Here is a 19,082-nt window from a genome sequence, read left to right as displayed (position 1 = left end):
GATAGCCAATAGTACAAAGAGCTGTCGGTGGTCTGTTTTGTCCTGGTTGGAGGTACATTCTCTTTCGATTGTCACTATGGATTGATACTCCCGGCTCATGTCTTTGAAATTTACAGCTGGTCAAATAAATGACATTTTCTTACAATGTTCTTGATAAAGTGGTAGCTATTACCTTGTCCCTTTGAAAAGTGAAGTGGTTCTTACTCTTACCTACTATCTTACAGAATAACCATAGTAAGATTGGATCTCTAAATTATAAAACTCAAAGAAGCACTTGACGGATCACATGATAAGTAGACTTTGAAAAATAGATTAATAGAACATTCTACAAATGCGTGTACAGGAGAAGGTCCAAACAAACTGCAATTATAAACGAAGATTCCGAAATGCGCATAACAACCAAAATCAGTTTCAAAATTATGGTGTGAAGAAATTGAGTTTCATGTTTTAGTGGCGTTAGAAATTGAAGAAAAACTAACCATAAGAGATCAATTATCAAACCTTTACCACTATTCAACGTATAAAACGTAACATAGTTGTATACTTTAAAGTAAAAACAAAAATATCAGTGTGAAATTTTTAAAGGACAGGAGAAAAATAAAATGATTTCGACCGATGATTAAGAAACAATCGAACAAACTACTTTCTACTATTTGAAAAGGTTTAAGCCTAAATTCTTGTATTCTTAATCTAAGTGTGTTTGTGTGTGTTTTTCTTATAGCAAAGCCACAGCGGACTATCTGCTCAGCCCACCGAGGGTAATCGAACACCTGCTTTTAGCGTTGTAAATCTGGAGACATACCGCTGTACTAGCGGGGGGCCTCAAACTGAGAAAAGTGTAGCAATTTAATACCAGACGATGTCACAAACATCAAACACTTATTTAATACCAGACGATGTCACAAACATCAAACACTTATTTAATACCAGACGATGTCACAAACATCAAACACTTATTTAATACCAGACGATGTCACAAACATCAAACACTTATTTAATATCAGACGATGTCACAAACATCAAACACTTATTTAATACCAGACGATGTCACAAACATCAAACACTTATTTAATATCAGACGATGTCACAAACATCAAACACTTATTTAATACCACACGATGTCACAAACATCAAACACTTATTTAATACCAGACGATGTCACAAACATCAAACACTTATTTAATACCAGACGAACTTCACGAAACAAAAGAAGGATTATATATTACCTTTCATAGCATTAAACAGAAAAATATCCATACACTTCGGTGTGAATAAGCATGATGATTATAACTCTCGTCAAGAGACACTAATTAATTATTTATGTTAGCAGGGTTAATATTATTCAACTTCCATCAAATGATAGAGCCCGGCGTTCGACTGGTAATCTGAGTGTCGCGGGTTCGAATCCTGGTCGCGCCAAACATGCTCGTTCGTGTGGGTGTTATAATGTGACGTTCAATCCCACTATTCATTCGTAAATGAGTAGCCCAAGAGTTGGCGGTGGGTGGTGATGACTAGCTGCCTTCCCTCTAGCCTTACGCTGCTAAATTAGAGACGGCTAGCGCAGATAGCTCTCGAGTAGCTTTGCGCGAAATTCAAAAACAAACAAACAATCAAATGATACCTCACAAACATCAAACGGATTCTCATTGACTGCCATAAACATTATAGGTGTGTTTGTAAAATGTGTACACATAACATGTAGTTTCAAAAATGTTAAACTGGGCGTTGTTCGTTGGTTAGCATGCCCGGTGTGTAAATTCGAGGGTTCGTGGTTCGCGGCTCGTTGTTGTTTTTTATGCACGGATAGTGCCTGTGTGGCTTTAAGCGAAACTTTTATTCAAATAGAAACAAGCAAGCCAAAACTATTAACCAAAATAATAGATGAGAAGTGAAACAAACAGAAGTAGTAAAATAGAAAGTTTAGTGCACACTAACATATTCTTTATTTGTTCTAGTTTACTTACTGATAGCCGTTAGTACGCAATGTTGTAAGATGTAAACATTCAAAACATGAAAAGCGTCCGCTATTTAATATAAACATCCTCTCCTTCTTGTAGCAATATTTGTCCCAATACAAAACGAAATCCGTAAAAGTAGTTCTTAGGAAAAAGAATTTAGAATGTAAACAATAGATAGATTTGTGAACAAAATTATTTTGATGATTAGTAACCCCCCACTCATTCTCCCCAAAGTAGCCCCTCAGCGACAAATGTTTAGGTTTATACCGTTAAACACTTTGTGTCGATACTCATGGTGAACACAGCACAGATAGCCCAATGTGTAGCCTTGCGCTGAAGAAAAAAGGAAAAGCTCTTAATTACGTAAACCAGAACCGTCAAACACTTTGGTAATAAGAGTCATAAGAAAGTTAGAAAAATTGACAGTTTTTTTGAGTGGAGAAATATCTTTGATTAAATCTGGACTCTGTCGGTGTGCATTGTTTCTTCTTTATTGTAATGTGATCACATTTCAGATCTCCAATGGTTACAGTTACACACGAGCGTATTAAAAAACAACAACAATGTTAGTCTATCTTGCAAGTGTTTCGTTTTTCACTAAAATATCAGAAATATAAACAGGTGATATTGTTCGTTTGTTTGTAGTTAAGCACAAAACTACTGATAGGACTATTTGTGCTCTGTCCACCACGGGTATCAAAACTCGGTTCCCAGAATAATAATTACGCGGATATAACGCTACACCGTTGGGAAGCAAGTTGGTGGTATTTTCGAGTGGAAGAGATTTTTCGGGAAGTACACCAGACAAGTAAACCCACGGAAAGTAGTAGATACGATAATAAATAAAAAGGATGTTCTATAGTTGACAACGTGATTGAGTTTTAAGTTGCAGGTGCAGAGCCTGGCACGGCCAAGCCTGTAAGGCGTGTGACTCGTAATCCGAGTGTCGCGGGTTCGCGCCTGCGTCGCGCTGAACATGCTCGCCCTCCCAGCCGTGGGGGCGTATAATGTGACGGTCAATCCCACTATTCGTTGGTAAAAAGAGTAGCCCAAGAGTTGGCGGTGGGTGGTGATGACTAGCTGTCTTCCCTCTAGTCTTACACTGCTAAATTAGGGACGGCTAGCGCAGATAGCCCTCGAGTAGCTTTGTGCGAAATTCAAAATTCATAAAAAACAACAACTTTAAGTTGCATGAGAAACAGACTGGATACAATTAAGTAAACAATGAAAATTCTGATACAACATAAGAAACAGTGTGATTGTCTGCGTAGAAGAGTGGGCAATCGCCTCTGCTGAATCAGTGAAGAACTTGTCAACTGTCCATCTTTTAAGATGGACCTCTGCTGAACTAATCACCATGAAAGCCAAATAGAAATAATCAAGGAAAGCACGCCTTAGTTTCAAACATCGCATAGTTTTCTTTGTCCAGTAGCTGCGTCATCTCATGACCTTTGTCACCTGACAACATTGGTCAGTTATCAGCTTGGTTGATGTCATAGATCGTCCAGCAAAGGATATTCCAGTTGTAACTTGTTCAAAACACAGCACTGAAATATCCTTGCATGGATAAGACGTCGTCTAACTATGGAACATTGGACTGAAGTGATTAAATCATGATTATCTTAGACACTCTGAACCACGTGTTGCCGCCATGACAGTACGTATCTCTCCAACAATTTAGAAGTAAAGAAAGAGCCATATCACTACAAATTGTAGAATATGTGGTATGCAAACACAGTTGTGAGAGGCCCGGCATGGCCAGGTGGTTAAGACACTCGACTCGTAATCTGAGGGTTGCGGGTTCGAATCCCCGTCACACCAAATATGCTCGCCCCTTCAGCCCTGGGGGCGTTATAATGTGACAGTCAATCCCACTATTCGTTGGTAAAAGAGTAGCCCAAGAGTTGGCAGTGGGTGGTGATGATTAGCTGTCTTCCCTCTAGTCTTATACTGCTAAATTAGGGACGGCTAGCACAGAGAGCCCTCATGTAACTTTGCGCAAAATTCAAAACAAACAAACAAATTGTGGGACACATACAAAACAATTTGACAAATGATCAATTTAATATCTGTTTTTATTAAGTGGTGTTTTGAAGAGTTAATTTGGAAAAAAGCAGTTGGCGAAAACCGTTCACTTCGTGTTTTCTTATGAACTGATTTCGAGAGTAATTAATCAAGTAAGTAAGAATCTGAACTACAGAGTATTTTACAACAAAAATAATAAAACTATTTTAATTTTAAAGATCTAAGTTAACCTTTATATTTACAGAGTTATCAAAGATCTGATTTGACCCTCATATTTATATAGAGAAACGAAAATGTTGATGTCCTGAACGTTTTTGCTTTCACTATATTAATTGTTATTTCCATTTACCGAACACGTTAGCCCTTTTAGCATGAGCGGAGTTATAATGTGTCCGTCAATCCCACTCTTTATTCGTAAACAATAGCTCAATAGTCTATCATTCAAAATGAGGGACGTATAGCTATGATTGAAATTAAACAAAACAATAGCTACGTGCTAACCGATTCTAACTAAGCGTTACAGAAAGCTTAAAAGATAGGAAAGTAGTATTTGTATGTGAATCATAGTGGCATCGCTGTTAACAAAGAAACAAGCAATGTTGGATAAGAACAATTGCCCAGTAGCTAATTATTGTCAACAGTAACTATTTAGGGTTCCTTAACCTGTTCAGTGCCGTAGACGAGATAACTCGTCAAGCCGATCGGTAACACAGTGCCATGGACGAGTTAATTCGTTCTCAATAATTCCTAACTTCAACGCTAGATGTCAGCACCATACATTAATTTGACCTACTTACAAATTGTTTCGCTTTCGATCCAAAATGGCGTCACGAAAAAAGTTACAAAATGAAGAGGCATTAGAGTTGTACTGTAGCAGCTGGAATACTTGGCAGTCAACAGGTTAAGATAAGCATGAGGAAGACACAAGGAAGTCGGGGTCACTGGGAAAGATGGTTATTGATTTTGTTTGTACTCTTCTAAATACATGCAATAAGTTCAAGAGCGATTCTTTCAGTTCTGACAAGAGCTAATGATGCGAATAACTCAGTATGTGTATGGTCACGTGATGTGGACATAGCAAAGCATTTTATGTCTTTCCTCTTTCGAAAATAAAACCTAATATCGGACGTAAAACGGTCAGAGAAAGAACTGCCATTAAAATACACAACACTGTTAGACGCGATATATTTTTGTCTTAATGGTTTAATGCCCAGTATATGGACAGAAATCGTGTAAGCGGGCTTTTGAACTATAATTATTACAGTTATGAAGCCACGTGTGAAAAAGGTATTCTTTTTTCTATCCTTAAAGAAAGTTATAACGAAATGTAATAAAACGTACAATAGTTACGACGTTTTTTTATGTAAACGAATTATCGGGCATGAGTGGAATAGGGGTTAGCATTCCCGGATCAAGAATCCGAGAATTCACGATTCCCGACTAGCTTTCGTACACTATTCTCCGTTGTTTGAAGGTGGATGTGCGACAGAAAGAGAGACAGTCATTCCCACTATGTGATGGAACAAAAGTTGGTACAAGGTACTTTGGACTTGTGTGTCAGTTCATTTTTAGGAACGGATACAGGTAGATAGCCATTGTATAGCTTTGCGTGTTTGTTTGTTTGCTTTAGCGCAAAGCCATAGTGGGTCATCTGTTGTGTCCGTATATAGCGAGGAATCGAGTCCCGAATTTTAGTGTTGTAAGTCTGTAAATTTACAGTTACCCCACCGGTGGACTGAAGCTTTGCGAATCACAAGTAAACTATATGTCATGTGTGTATATTTTAACTGTTTGTTTTATATCAGTGTTAGGATAGGAAAAGATTCAAATAGTTTTAACAAAGTATTCTGTTACTTGTTTGTTACTAAGCACAAAGTCACACAATGGTCTACCTGTGCTCTGCCCACCACTGGTGTTGAAAACTCGGTTTCTAGCAGTATAAGTCAGCAAACACACCGCTGTGTCACCGAAGGGGCAAATACTTTCAACTTTGGCACTTCATTTTTCTGCTTTTTGTATTGTTTCGCAGTTCCTATCCACGTGTTAGAGAACGTGTCTTCATAGCTGTATGTGAGTCAGACATACGTTTACGGATTTACAACGCTAAATGCGAGGCCCGATTCTCCCACGGAGGCTTACACTTGATAGCCCATTGTGGCTTTGCTCAAAAAACAAGAACAAATCACATAATTACTCAGTATTTCACGTTGTTCACTTGACGTATAACGAAAATTTGTCACTGTTTGTGCGGTTTACCGCAATAACTGAGAAACGTATAATTGTACTCGTATTCGTTTTACGCTTGTAATTTCGATTTTCGTTTTTTGTTTTTTTGTTTGGTGGGAGGGAGGAATTTTTCTCATCTCTTAAATATTTAATCGAGTGCAAGCATGTTTCAACAGGAAATCCAACTACTACGCGTGCATGCGAGCAACAGTGATTATGGGAAAATTCTGAAGATCCGTGAACAGATTAAATGGGGGAAAAAAAATGTTATAAAGAGAACGTTCCAGTTTCACCCAAAGTATTTGATTAAATTTTCTAGGAAAACTTAAGTTCTTATGAGTATTAGCCACGTCTCGTAACAATAACTTAAGAATAAGCAAGAAAGAGAAGGAACGTATGCAAAGCCAAACACACAAAAGACAAGTTAGACAAGCGACAAATGGACAAGCAGAGAGTTAGACAAGTAGATAGACAGAAAGATGTTTTTGGAATGTGTTGTAGCTTAAATATTTCTTCCATTTGTAATTTACGTGCAAACAAAAGATACTTTAAAATAAATGTATGACTTGCGTCTATATTAACCAATGACAAACTCTTAAAAAACAACATGTAATACCTGGTATAGTTAAAAAACAAGATGTAATAGCTGGTATGGTTAAAAAACAATGTATTTTAGCTGGTATGGTTAAGAACAACATGTAATAGCTGGTATAGTTAAAAAACAAGATGTAATAGCTGGTATAGTTAAAAAACAAGATGTAATGGCTGGTATGGTTAAAAAACAATGTATTTTAGCTGGTATGGTTAAGAACAACATGTAATAGCTGGTATAGTTAAAAAACAACATGTAATAGCTGGTATAGTTAAAAAACAAGATGTAATAGCTGGTATGGTTAAAAAACAATGTATTTTAGCTGGTATGGTTAAAAAACAACGTGTAATAGCTGGTATGGTTAAAAAACAACATGTAATAGCTGGTATGGTTAAAAACAATGTATTTTAGCTGGTATGGTTAAAAAACAACGTGTAATAGCTGGTATGGTTAAGAACAACGTGTAATAGCTGGTATAGTTAAAAAACAAGATGTAATAGCTGGTATAGTTAAAAAACAAGATGTAATAGCTGGTATGGTTAAAAAACAATGTATTTTAGCTGGTATGGTTAAAAAACAACTTGTAATAGCTGGTATGGTTAAGAACAACATGTAATAGCTGGTATGGTTAAAAAACAACTTGTAATAGCTGGTATGGTTAAGAACAACATGTAATAGCTGGTATAGTTAAAAAACAAGATGTAATAGCTGGTATGGTTAAAAAACAATGTATTTTAGCTGGTATGGTTAAAAAACAACTTGTAATAGCTGGTATGGTTAAGAACAACATGTAATAGCTGGTATGGTTAAAAACAATGTATTTTAGCTGGTATGGTTAAAAACAACGTGTAATAGCTGGTATGGTTAAGAACAACGTGTAATAGCTGGTATGGTTAAAAAACAACATGTAATAGCTGGTATGGTTAAAAAACAATGTATTTTAGCTGGTATGGTTAAAAAACAACTTGTAATAGCTGGTATGGTTAAGAACAACACGTAATAGCTGGTATGGTTAAAACAATATATAATAGCTGGTATGGTTAAAAACAACATGTTATAAGTGGTATGGTTAAAAATATATATAATAGCTGGTATGGTTAAAAAACAATATATACTCTTCAAAAAAAGAAACGCAAAAGGCAAAATATGAGACAAATTGTTAACAAGTTTATTCTGTGTAGTTCTGTATGACATGTGTAAAACTTTGCATATTCACTGCTGAACATCCAAAGTCTGCAAAGGCGAAGTCCACGCTCACTAGGTGAAGTTCAACGTCACTCAACGTCAATAACGAGTATGCTCCCCGTGAGCATCAATAACTGCTTGGCATCTCCTACCCATGGAAGCGATGAGATGACGAATCACATCTTGTGGAACGGCTGTCCACTCAGCCTGCAAAGCTGCTGCAAGCTGAGGTAGAGTCTGCGGTTGAGGTTGTCGCCGTCGCAGACGTCGGTCCAACTCGTCCCAAAGATGTTCGATGGGGTTTAAATCTGGTGATCTGGAAGGCCAGGAAAGAACGTTGATGTTGTGGTGTCTCAAGAAGACAGTGGTGAGTCGGGCTGTGTGAGGACGGGCGTTGTCATGTTGAAAAACGTCGTTGACGTTCACCATGATGGGTTGCACATGGGTCCTAAGAATCTCGTCGACGTATCGTTGAGCCGTAAGATTCCCTCGAATGTGCAAAAGGTCTGTTCTGGCATTGTAGGCGATGGCAGCCCACATCGTGACGCTGCCACCACCAAATCTGTCAACATCCTGCACACAGTTTGCTGCAAAACGTTCACCTCGGCGACGGTAAACACGGGTCCTTCCATCCTGCCTACGAAGCATAAAACGTGATTCATCGCTGAACCAAACATGCCTCCATCGTCGATGAGGCTATACCTGATGTGACCGAGTCCACTGCAGCCGTGCTTGACGATGTTGCTGGGTGAGGATGACGCCTCTGACTGGACGTCGAGGTCGGATTCCTGCATCTCGTAGACGGTTGCGTACGGTCTGATCGGAAATCCTACGCAGCCCTGGTATGGTTGAGGCAGTAGACGTTGCAGTGGTGGTCCTATCCCGAAGGTGACGTAACCGGATGTTGCGATCTTGTGCGGGCGTGGTCACACGAGGTCTGCCAGATCGTGGACGGTCACGAGCTGATCCATGTTGTTGGTGACGATTTCGTAGCCTTGTGATGGTGCTTGGGTGGACATTCACAGCTCTGGCAACATCGGATCGAGATTCGCCTGCTTCAAATCGACCAATGGCGTTGTTGCGTTGTGCTTCAGTCAGTCTTGGCGTAACTGTATTGCGTGTCGGTGGCTTAACACTGAGCTATGGAAACCGAGAACCCGTCACTTTTATAGGTATTTGCACATGTTGCACTTGCAGAACATGCAGATCTCTCAAACAAATTTATTGAACACGCATGCGTTTTGGCGAAAAATCCGATGTTTTCCTCCGTTTTCAAAGTGCACAACTTTTATTGTCATTTTGGTCTGACAATCAGTGCCTTAACACGTGTAATATCACATACTCTGAGCTTGTAACGTTATTACATATATTTCTCTTTAAAATAACAAAATATCCCTTTTGCGTTTTTGTTTTGAAGAGTATATAATAGCTGGTATGGTTAAAAACAATATATGGTTTTAAAACGCCTCACAGAAGGTGACGAATGAAACCTAATCATCAATAACGCTTTATTACTTTGTAACGGATAATGTTAAAATATAGCAACGGTAACGCTTTATCTGACGTTACGCGTTGTGTAAGAAACAGTAATATTATTATTCTGAAACATACAATGCTAAAATACTGAAACAGTAACGCTTTATATGATGCGCGTATTGTATAAAACATGCAAATTATCACATTATAGTAAAGCCACATCGGGCTATTTGTGTCCACCGAAGTAAACTGAGCCCCAGATTATACCATTCTAAGTCCGAAGAGTTACGGCTGTCCAAGTGGGGGACAATATTTAAGATACAATCAGCAACAGTAGCTCTTTATATAATTCAACAAGCAATGTTATAAAACAGTAACACTTCAATATCCTGCAACAGATGGTGGTAAAGAATTACAAGTACAACAGTAATAATTTATATGAAGCCCGAGGTCACTTTAAAATAAGCAACTGTAACGTTTTACGCTATTTTACGGATATTGTTAAAAATCAACAATAATGGGAATATACATTTTGGAATGCTGTTTCTATGTTGGACACAATACAGATAACCCAGCGTACAGCTTGGTGCTACTATGTGGGCACAATACAGATAACCCAGCGTACAGCTTGGTGCTAAAAGAGAAGCAACTTTGGAGTATATTTATACATGTGTGTGTTGATGTTTTATATATATATATATAAAGTTATTGACTATATTATGGTACAAACACATCTGTTATTAAAATGCGGCACAACAATTTCTTAGGTCTGTGATTGTATCACAGTTCTGTTATGAAAATTCTATCAGTTTCTCAGGTTTGTGATTGTATCACAATGCTATTATCAAAATGTGGAACATCAGTTTTTCAGGTTTGTGATTGTGTCACAGTTCTGTTATTAAATTTGTGATCAGTTTCTGACGTTTGTGACTGTATCACAGTGCTATTATCAAAATGTGGAACATCAGTTTTTCAGGTTTGTGATTGTGTCACAGTTCTGTTATTAAATTTGTGATCACTTTCTCAGGTTTGTGATTGTATCACAGTGGTGTTATCAAAATGTGATCAGTTTCTCAGGTTTGTGACTGTATCACAGTGCTGTTATCAAAATGTGGTCAGTTTTTCAGGTTTGTGATTGTGTCACAGTGGTGTTATCAAAATGTGATCAGTTTTTAAGGTTTGTGATTGTATCACAGTGGTGTTATCAAAATGTGGAACATCAGTTTCTCAGGTTTGTGATTGTGTCATAGTTCTGTTATTAAATTTGTGATCAGTTTTTCAGGTTTGTGATTGTATCACAGTGCTGTTATCAAAATGTGATCAGTTTCTGAGGTTTGTAATTGTGTCACAGTGCTGTTATCAAAATGTGGTCAGTTTCTGAGGTTTGTGATTGTGTCACAGTGCTGTAATCAAAAGGTGATCAGTTTATAAGGTTTGTGATTGTGTCACAGTGGTGTTATCAAAATGTGATCAGTTTCTGAGGTTTGTGATTGTATCATAGTGCTGTTTTCAAAATGTGATCAGTTTATAAGATTTGTGATTGTGTCACAGTGGTGTTATCAAAATGTGATCAGTTTCTCAGGTTTGTGATTGTGTCACAGTTCTGTTATTAAATTTGTGATCAGTTTCTGACGTTTGTGACTGTATCACAGTGCTATTATCAAAATGTGGAACATCAGTTTTTCAGGTTTGTGATTGTGTCACAGTTCTGTTATTAAATTTGTGATCAGTTTCTCAGGTTTGTGATTGTATCACAGTGGTGTTATCAAAATGTAATCAGTTTCTCAGGTTTGTGACTGTATCACAGTGCTGTTATCAAAATGTGGTCAGTTTCTCAGGTTTGTGATTGTGTCACAGTGGTGTTATCAAAATGTGATCAGTTTTTAAGGTTTGTGATTGTATCACAGTGGTGTTATCAAAATGTGGAACATCAGTTTCTCAGGTTTGTGATTGTGTCATAGTTCTGTTATTAAATTTGTGATTGTATCACAGTGCTGTTATCAAAATGTGATCAGTTTCTGAGGTTTGTAATTGTGTCACAGTGCTGTTATCAAAATGTGGTCAGTTTCTGAGGTTTGTGATTGTGTCACAGTGCTGTTATCAAAAGGTGATCAGTTTATAAGGTTTGTGATTGTGTCACAGTGGTGTTATCAAAATGTGATCAGTTTCTGAGGTTTGTGATTGTATCATAGTGGTGTTATCAAAATGTGATCAGTTTCTCAGGTTTGTGATTGTGTCACAGTGGTGTTATCAAAATGTGATCAGTTTATAAGGTTTGTGATTGTATCACAGTGGTGTTATCAAAATGTGATCAGTTTTTCAGGTTTGTGATTGTGTCATAGTGCTGTTTTCAAAATGTGATCAGTTTCTCAGGTTTGTGATTGTGTCACAGTGGTGTTATCAAAATGTGATCAGTTTCTGAGGTTTGTGATTGTATCATAGTGGTGTTATCAAAATGTGATCAGTTTCTCAGGTTTGTGATTGTGTCACAGTGGTGTTATCAAAATGTGATCAGTTTATAAGGTTTGTGATTGTATCACAGTGGTGTTATCAAAATGTGATCAGTTTCTCAGGTTTGTGATTGTGTCATAGTGCTGTTTTCAAAATGTGATCAGTTTCTCAGGTTTGTGATTGTATCACAGTGGTGTTGTCAAAATTTATAAATTTATCATCTAAACCTTTAAACACATCTCTTTTAAAGTTTAAAACATTTCTAAAAACAGATTGATTTTATTATGTGTGAAACCCCTTTTGTATTTCTACACCTTAATATGAGCTTTCAGATAGCTGAATGTACATTACATGTGATCCAAACAATAAACTTTCTTCACAGTCGTTGTATCTATATTTCGAGACCTTCTGCAGCAAATAATAATCAACTGTCTGACGACACTTTATTTTCGTTTTATCACTGTTAGAATTTTTTTGACGCCTGAATCACTTGATTTAGTCTAGATAAACATGAACTATCTTCGGTAAAATGAAGTCACTTTTGTGTTGTTACAAGTAGTTTTTCTGGACTTTTAAATCCAGCAGGTTTTCATTTATAATGTTTTATTCACTGGTCTAAGGTTGCGATCCGAAGCCGAAAATCACTGGTGATTTATACTTACAAATAACATCACATTAAGCCTGTTAGGCCTACTGAGACAGTGAGTTTCAGCATCGAGTGATTTAAAATATTAACTGAAATATTACGACTGTGTTTGTCTTAAAGTCGAACCATACTGGGATATATGTTGTGTCCATCATGAGAAATAGAATCTCATATTTTATCGTTGTGAGCCTGTTGACTTACAGCTTTTCCACCAGGGGGACAATATTATCACAGGACCGTATGATATTAATATAAACAAAAAACAACAACAAAATGCACGAATGTCGGACATAGAAATTTTATTATATAATACTGTCTTCTCACGTAACTTGCCCCGTCTTCCATTTACTGGTGGCTCAGAATATGGGAATACAACCCAAACATTCGGGGCTCGATTCCTTCAGTACAAAACGAACAACAGTTTCACGCAATTTACCAAAAAAATATTTTAGTTTTTACTAAATAAAGTTAAAAAATGAATCCTCACAATAAAATCTGTAACTTGTAATAAAATCAAATAATCACTGAGTTTCTCTAACGTTGTTCAGTCTCTACTGAGTTAAGAATGCTGCACCTACAAGCAGAGGTTTCAAAGTATCACGGTGTGTTTAACTGAATTACTTAACTGTCTAGAAGCAGTAAGAGATGAATATATGTATATATAGACACACACAAGTAATCGTGCATTACATAAAGATGGATAATGAACTTGGACTTAAAAAACAAAGTATAACTATTTCATACATCCTCGGCAATTTTTTGTCACAAATAGAAATTATTTTAAACTCTTTGGAATTATTTTAATTAGCTTGAGCCTCTATTTTCATCGTAGATAATTCAGCTAAAACTTCCTTGAAGTAGAAACTCAGTTCGAAGATAAAGAAGGTAACGATAAGTGATTTTCTCGATGACTGACTGCATTAAACCCTGTATTCTTTAAGTTTTATTCAATTTTCTGCTTCACGGGTGATTACGATACACTCCTCCACTGGTTGTCGTCATTCGTCTTCAGATACGGTTCGACGAAATAAATTAACTTACACGTAATCCTACTATTTCTTGCTTAAGTTGTCTGAAGGATTAGTGAATAAATACGGTTTTAATGCACTTATTCTCTACTAATTTATATTTAGAATAACGTCATGTACGATCACTTCTATTTGGCGTCGTTCTTCTGTTATATATTTAAGCTGGATATCAAATTATATGAAAATTACAAAATGTTATCCTTTTCAGAAATTACAGATTGAATCTACAACTTAAGAGCAAGATGAATTGGTAAGGTGAAATTATGTAATATTTATAGGGCTTTCTGAGTCTAGTTTGTTTTGAATTTCGTGCAAAGCTACACGAGAGCTATCTGCGCTAGTTGTCACTAATTTAGCAGTATAAGACTAGAGGGGGGGACAGCTAGTCATCACCACCCACCGCCAACTCGTGGGTTACTCTTTTAACAATGAACAGTGGGACTGACCATCAAATTAAAACGCCCCTACGGCTGAAAGGGCGAGCATGTTTGGTGTGACGGGGATTCGAACCCGCGACCTTCATCTTACGAGTCGAACGCCTTAACCCACCTGGCCATGCCAGGCCCGTCTAATAATTCTACATTTTTCACCTGTATTACGTATATATGTATACAGTGGTACTGTTGCCGCATAATGAATTTAATCGGATTACATAAATAGATTATCAAAACTAATAATCTCTCTCCAGTTTACCCATTTTAAAGAAATATGACTAACATTTAAAACATGAGGATTTTATGGAGCCACTCCAACGTAAGTTGAAGACCATCATGTGTAACCTGAAATAAATCAGCCCGGATTATTTGAGGCCTTTACTAATGAATACATTTAATTACATTTAATGTCTCTTACTCTGTTTAAAATCGTTCATTATTCATATCGTAGGGAAGTTAAGTAATGCAATTATTCAAGATACACCATTGTAAACAGCCGGCAATTATTTGAAATTATGTTCTGTCAGTCTTAAACGTTTTCAATAGTGATTGAGTTACATAACAGTGCTCAAAAAAAAAAAAAATCTTACGCGAAGCAAATATCTCCAGAATACACGCAACAACTAACTCTGCATGTATTTCGTATGGTTGTTTCTATCGCACTATTGCGCAGAGCAGATAAATGGAACAATACCTTCACGTCATACCATACTTGAATTAAGAAAAGGCGTAGAGTGAAAGCAAGCTTTAACCAAATAACGCAAATATTTTGTAACGTCTTGTATCCAATACAGCTAGGCCTACAGAAGCGCCATTACCGAACCTGGCTCGCCATGATAATACGCCAGTGCACGACCGATGACTGATACCTGAAACAGTTCTGTTTAAGTTTTCCTGCAACGAAACGTTACGTTTCTCTGTGTTTAAACTGTGAATATCTACTAAATACGGATAATCAGCGAGCATACTGAAGGCAAAAATTAAAACGTTTTGCAATCTTTAGTGAAACGTTTAGTTTTACAAACAAGATAACAGAAGTCGTCTCTCCAAGGAACCTGATAGTATTGACCCTGTCCAAAAAGTATCCACATTACGTCCTTGGAGCGTCGATGTTTATTCATTACTTACGTGTATTTATTTTCATTAGGTTTCCACAGGTGGAATTAAAACATTGCACCATCACCTTGTCCTTATCATCATCATCATCAACGTGTATTAATTATGTACGTGTATCTATTTTTATCAAATATTCTTCACGTTAGAACCAAATGTTATGTCTTCATTACGCCGTTAAACACACCAATATATATTCATTACTTACGTGTATTTATTTTTATTTTATTAAAACGTTGCACTTTACAACGTTCTCACACACGTCGATGTGTTTTCATTTCTTACCGGTAGGTAAAGATTGAACTGTATAGATTCAGGTCGTCTCTTCCCTTGCGTGTGGTTATTATATATGAATATTCAAGCACTGAAGTGGAACCCGATGCTAACTAAATAGTACATCTGTATTACGTACCTAAATATTGTAATAATAACTATTTCAAAGAAGCTCTAATAACAAAACTGAACGTGAAGGTAGTGGTAAAGAAGCTCTAATAACAAAACTGAACGTGAAGGTAATGGTAAAGAAGCTCTAATAACAAAACTGAACGTGAAGGTAGTGGTAAAAAAGCTCTAATAACAAAACTGAACGTGAAGGTAGTGGTAAAAAAGCTCTAATTATAAAACTGAACATGAAGGTAGTGGTAAAGAAGCTCTAATTATAAAACTGAACATGAAGGTAGTGGTAAAGAAGCTCTAATTATAAAACTGAACATGAAGGTAGTGGTAAAGAAGCTCTAATAACAAAACTGAACATGAAGGTAGTGGTAAAAAAGCTCTAATAACAAAACTGAACGTGAAGGTAGTGGTTAAAAAGCTCAAATAACAAAACTGAACGTGAAGGTAGTGGTAAAAAAGCTCTAATAACAAAACTGAACGTGAAGGTAGTGGTAAAGAAGCTCTAATAACAAAACTGAACGTAAGGTTAGTGGTAAAGAAGCTCTAATTATAAAACTGAACATGAAGGTAGTGGTAAAGAAGCTCTAATTATAAAACTGAACATGAAGGTAGTGGTAAAGAAGCTCTAATTATAAAACTGAACATGAAGGTAGTGGTAAAGAAGCTCTAATAACAAAACTGAACGTGAAGGTAATGGTAAAGAAGCTCTAATAACAAAACTGAACATGAAGGTAGTGGTAAAAAAGCTCTAATAACAAAACTGAACGTGAAGGTAATGGTAAAAAAGCTCTAATAACAAAACTGAACGTGAAGGTAGTGGTTAAAAAGCTCAAATAACAAAACTGAACGTGAAGGTAGTGGTAAAAAAGCTCTAATAACAAAACTGAACGTGAAGGTAGTGGTAAAGAAGCTCTAATAACAAAACTGAACGTAAGGTTAGTGGTAAAGAAGCTCTAATTATAAAACTGAACATGAAGGTAGTGGTAAAGAAGCTCTAATTATAAAACTGAACATGAAGGTAGTGGTAAAGAAGCTCTAATTATAAAACTGAACATGAAGGTAGTGGTAAAGAAGCTCTAATAACAAAACTGAACGTGAAGGTAATGGTAAAGAAGCTCTAATAACAAAACTGAACGTGAAGGTAGTGGTAAAGAAGCTCTAATTACAAAACTGAACATGAAGGTAGTGGTAAAGAAGCTCTAATAACAAAACTGAACGTGAAGGTAATGGTAAAGAAGCTCTAATAACAAAACTGAACGTGAAGGTAGTGGTAAAGAAGCTCTAATTATAAAACTGAACATGAAGGTAATGGTAAAGAAGCTCTAATAACAAAACGGAACGTGAAGGTAATGGTAAAGAAGCTCTAATAACAAAACTGAACGTGAAGGTAGTGGTAAAGAAGCTCTAATTATAAAACTGAACATGAAGGTAGTGGTAAAGAAGCTCTAATAACAAAACTGAACGTGAAGGTAATGGTAAAGAAGCTCTAATAACAAAACTGAACGTGAAGGTAATGGTAAAGAAGCACTAATAACAAAACTGAACGTGAAGGTAGTGGTAAAGAAGCTCTAATTATAAAACTGAACATGAAGGTAATGGTAAAGAAGCTCTAATAACAAAACTGAACGTGAAGGTAATGGTAAAGAAGCTCTAATAACAAAACTGAACGTGAAGGTAGTGGTAAAGAAGCTCTAATTATAAAACTGAACGTGAAGGTAGTGGTAAAGAAGCTCTAATTATAAAACTGAACATGAAGGTAGTGGTAAAGAAGCTCTAATAACAAAACTGAACGTGAAGGTAATGGTAAAGAAGCTCTAATAACAAAACTGAACGTGAAGGTAGTGGTAAAGAAGCTCTAATTATAAAACTGAACGTGAAGGTAATGGTAAAGAAGCTCTAATAACAAAACTGAACGTGAAGGTAGTGGTAAAGAAGCTCTAATAATAAAACTGAACGTGAAGGTAATGGTAAAGAAGCTCTAATTATAAAACTGAACATGAAGGTAGTGGTAAAGAAGCTCTAATTATAAAACTGAACATGAAGGTAATGGTAAAGAAGCTCTAATAATAAAACTGAACGTGAAGGTAATGGTAAAGAAGCTCTAATTACAAAACTGAACGTGAAGGTAGTGGTAAAGAAGCTCTAATTATAAAACTGAACATGAAGGTAGTGGTAAAGAAGCTCTAATAACAAAACTGAACGTGAAGGTAATGGTAAAGAAGCTCTAATAACAAAACTGAACGTGAAGGTAGTGGTAAAGAAGCTCTAATTATAAAACTGAACATGAGGGTAGTGGTAAAGAAGCTCTAATAACAAAACTGAACGTGAAGGTAGTGGTAAAGAAGCTCTAATTATAAAACTGAACATGAAGGTAGTGGTAAAGAAGCTCTAATAACAAAACTGAACGTGAAGGTAATGGTAAAGAAGCTCTAATTATAAAACTGAACATGAAGGTAATGGTAAAGAAGCTCTAATAACGAAACTGAACGTAAAGATAATGGTAAAGAAGCTCTAATAACAAAACTGAACGTGAAGGTAGTGGTAAAGAAGCTCTAATTATAAAACTGAACATGAAGGTAATGGTAAAGAAGCTCTAATAATAAAACTGAACGTGAAGGTAATGGTAAAGAAGCTCTAATAACAAAACTGAACGTGAAGGTAGTGGTAAAGAAGCTCTAATTATAAAACTGAACATGAAGGTAATGGTAAAGAAGCTCTAATAACAAAACTGAACGTGAAGGTAGTGGTAAAGAAGCTCTAATTATAAAACTGAACATGAAGGTAATGGTAAAGAAGCTCTAATAACAAAACTGAACGTGAAGGTAATGGTAAAGAAGCTCTAATAACAAAACTGAACGTGAAGGTAGTGGTAAAGAAGCTCTAATTATAAAACTGAACATGAAGGTAATGGTAAAGAAGCTCTAATAACAAAACTGAACGTGAAGGTAATGGTAAAGAAGCTCTAATAACAAAACTGAACGTGAAGGTAGTGGTAAAGAAGCTCTAATTATAAAACTGAACATGAAGGTAATGGTAAAGAAGCTCTAATAACGAAACTGAACGTAAAGATAATGGTAAAGAAGCTCTAATAACAAAACTGAACGTGAAGGTAGTGGTAAAGAAGCTCTAATTATAAAACTGAACATGAAGGTAATGGTAAAGAAGCTCTAATAACAAAACGGAACGTGAAGGTAATGGTAAAGAAGCTCTAATAACAAAACTGAACGTGAAGGTAGTGGTAAAGAAGCTCTAATTATAAAACTGAACATGAAGGTAATGGTAAAGAAGCTCTAATAACAAAACTGAACGTGAAGGTAGTGGTAAAGAAGCTCTAATTATAAAACTGAACATGAAGGTAATGGTAAAGAAGCTCTAATAACAAAACTGAACGTGAAGGTAATGGTAAAGAAGCTCTAATAACAAAACTGAACGTGAAGGTAGTGGTAAAGAAGCTCTAATTATAAAACTGAACATGAAGGTAATGGTAAAGAAGCTCTAATAACAAAACTGAACATGAAGGTAATGGTAAAGAAGCTCTAATAACAAAAC

The 19,082-nt window shown here is 36.2% G+C and overlaps 1 protein-coding gene across 1 annotated transcript in view; it reads right to left on the bottom strand.

Moving 5' to 3' along the window:
- The window catches only part of LOC143227316 (lachesin-like), a 246,248-nt gene that overhangs the window by 36,629 nt on the left and 190,537 nt on the right, over positions 1 to 19,082 (bottom strand). The gene's annotated exons all lie outside the window — the stretch shown is intronic.

This window comes from Tachypleus tridentatus, chromosome 9 (genome assembly GCF_004210375.1).
Source record: "Tachypleus tridentatus isolate NWPU-2018 chromosome 9, ASM421037v1, whole genome shotgun sequence".
Lineage (NCBI taxonomy): Eukaryota > Metazoa > Arthropoda > Merostomata > Xiphosura > Limulidae > Tachypleus > Tachypleus tridentatus.
This window is presented reverse-complemented; position numbering and strand designations above follow the sequence as displayed.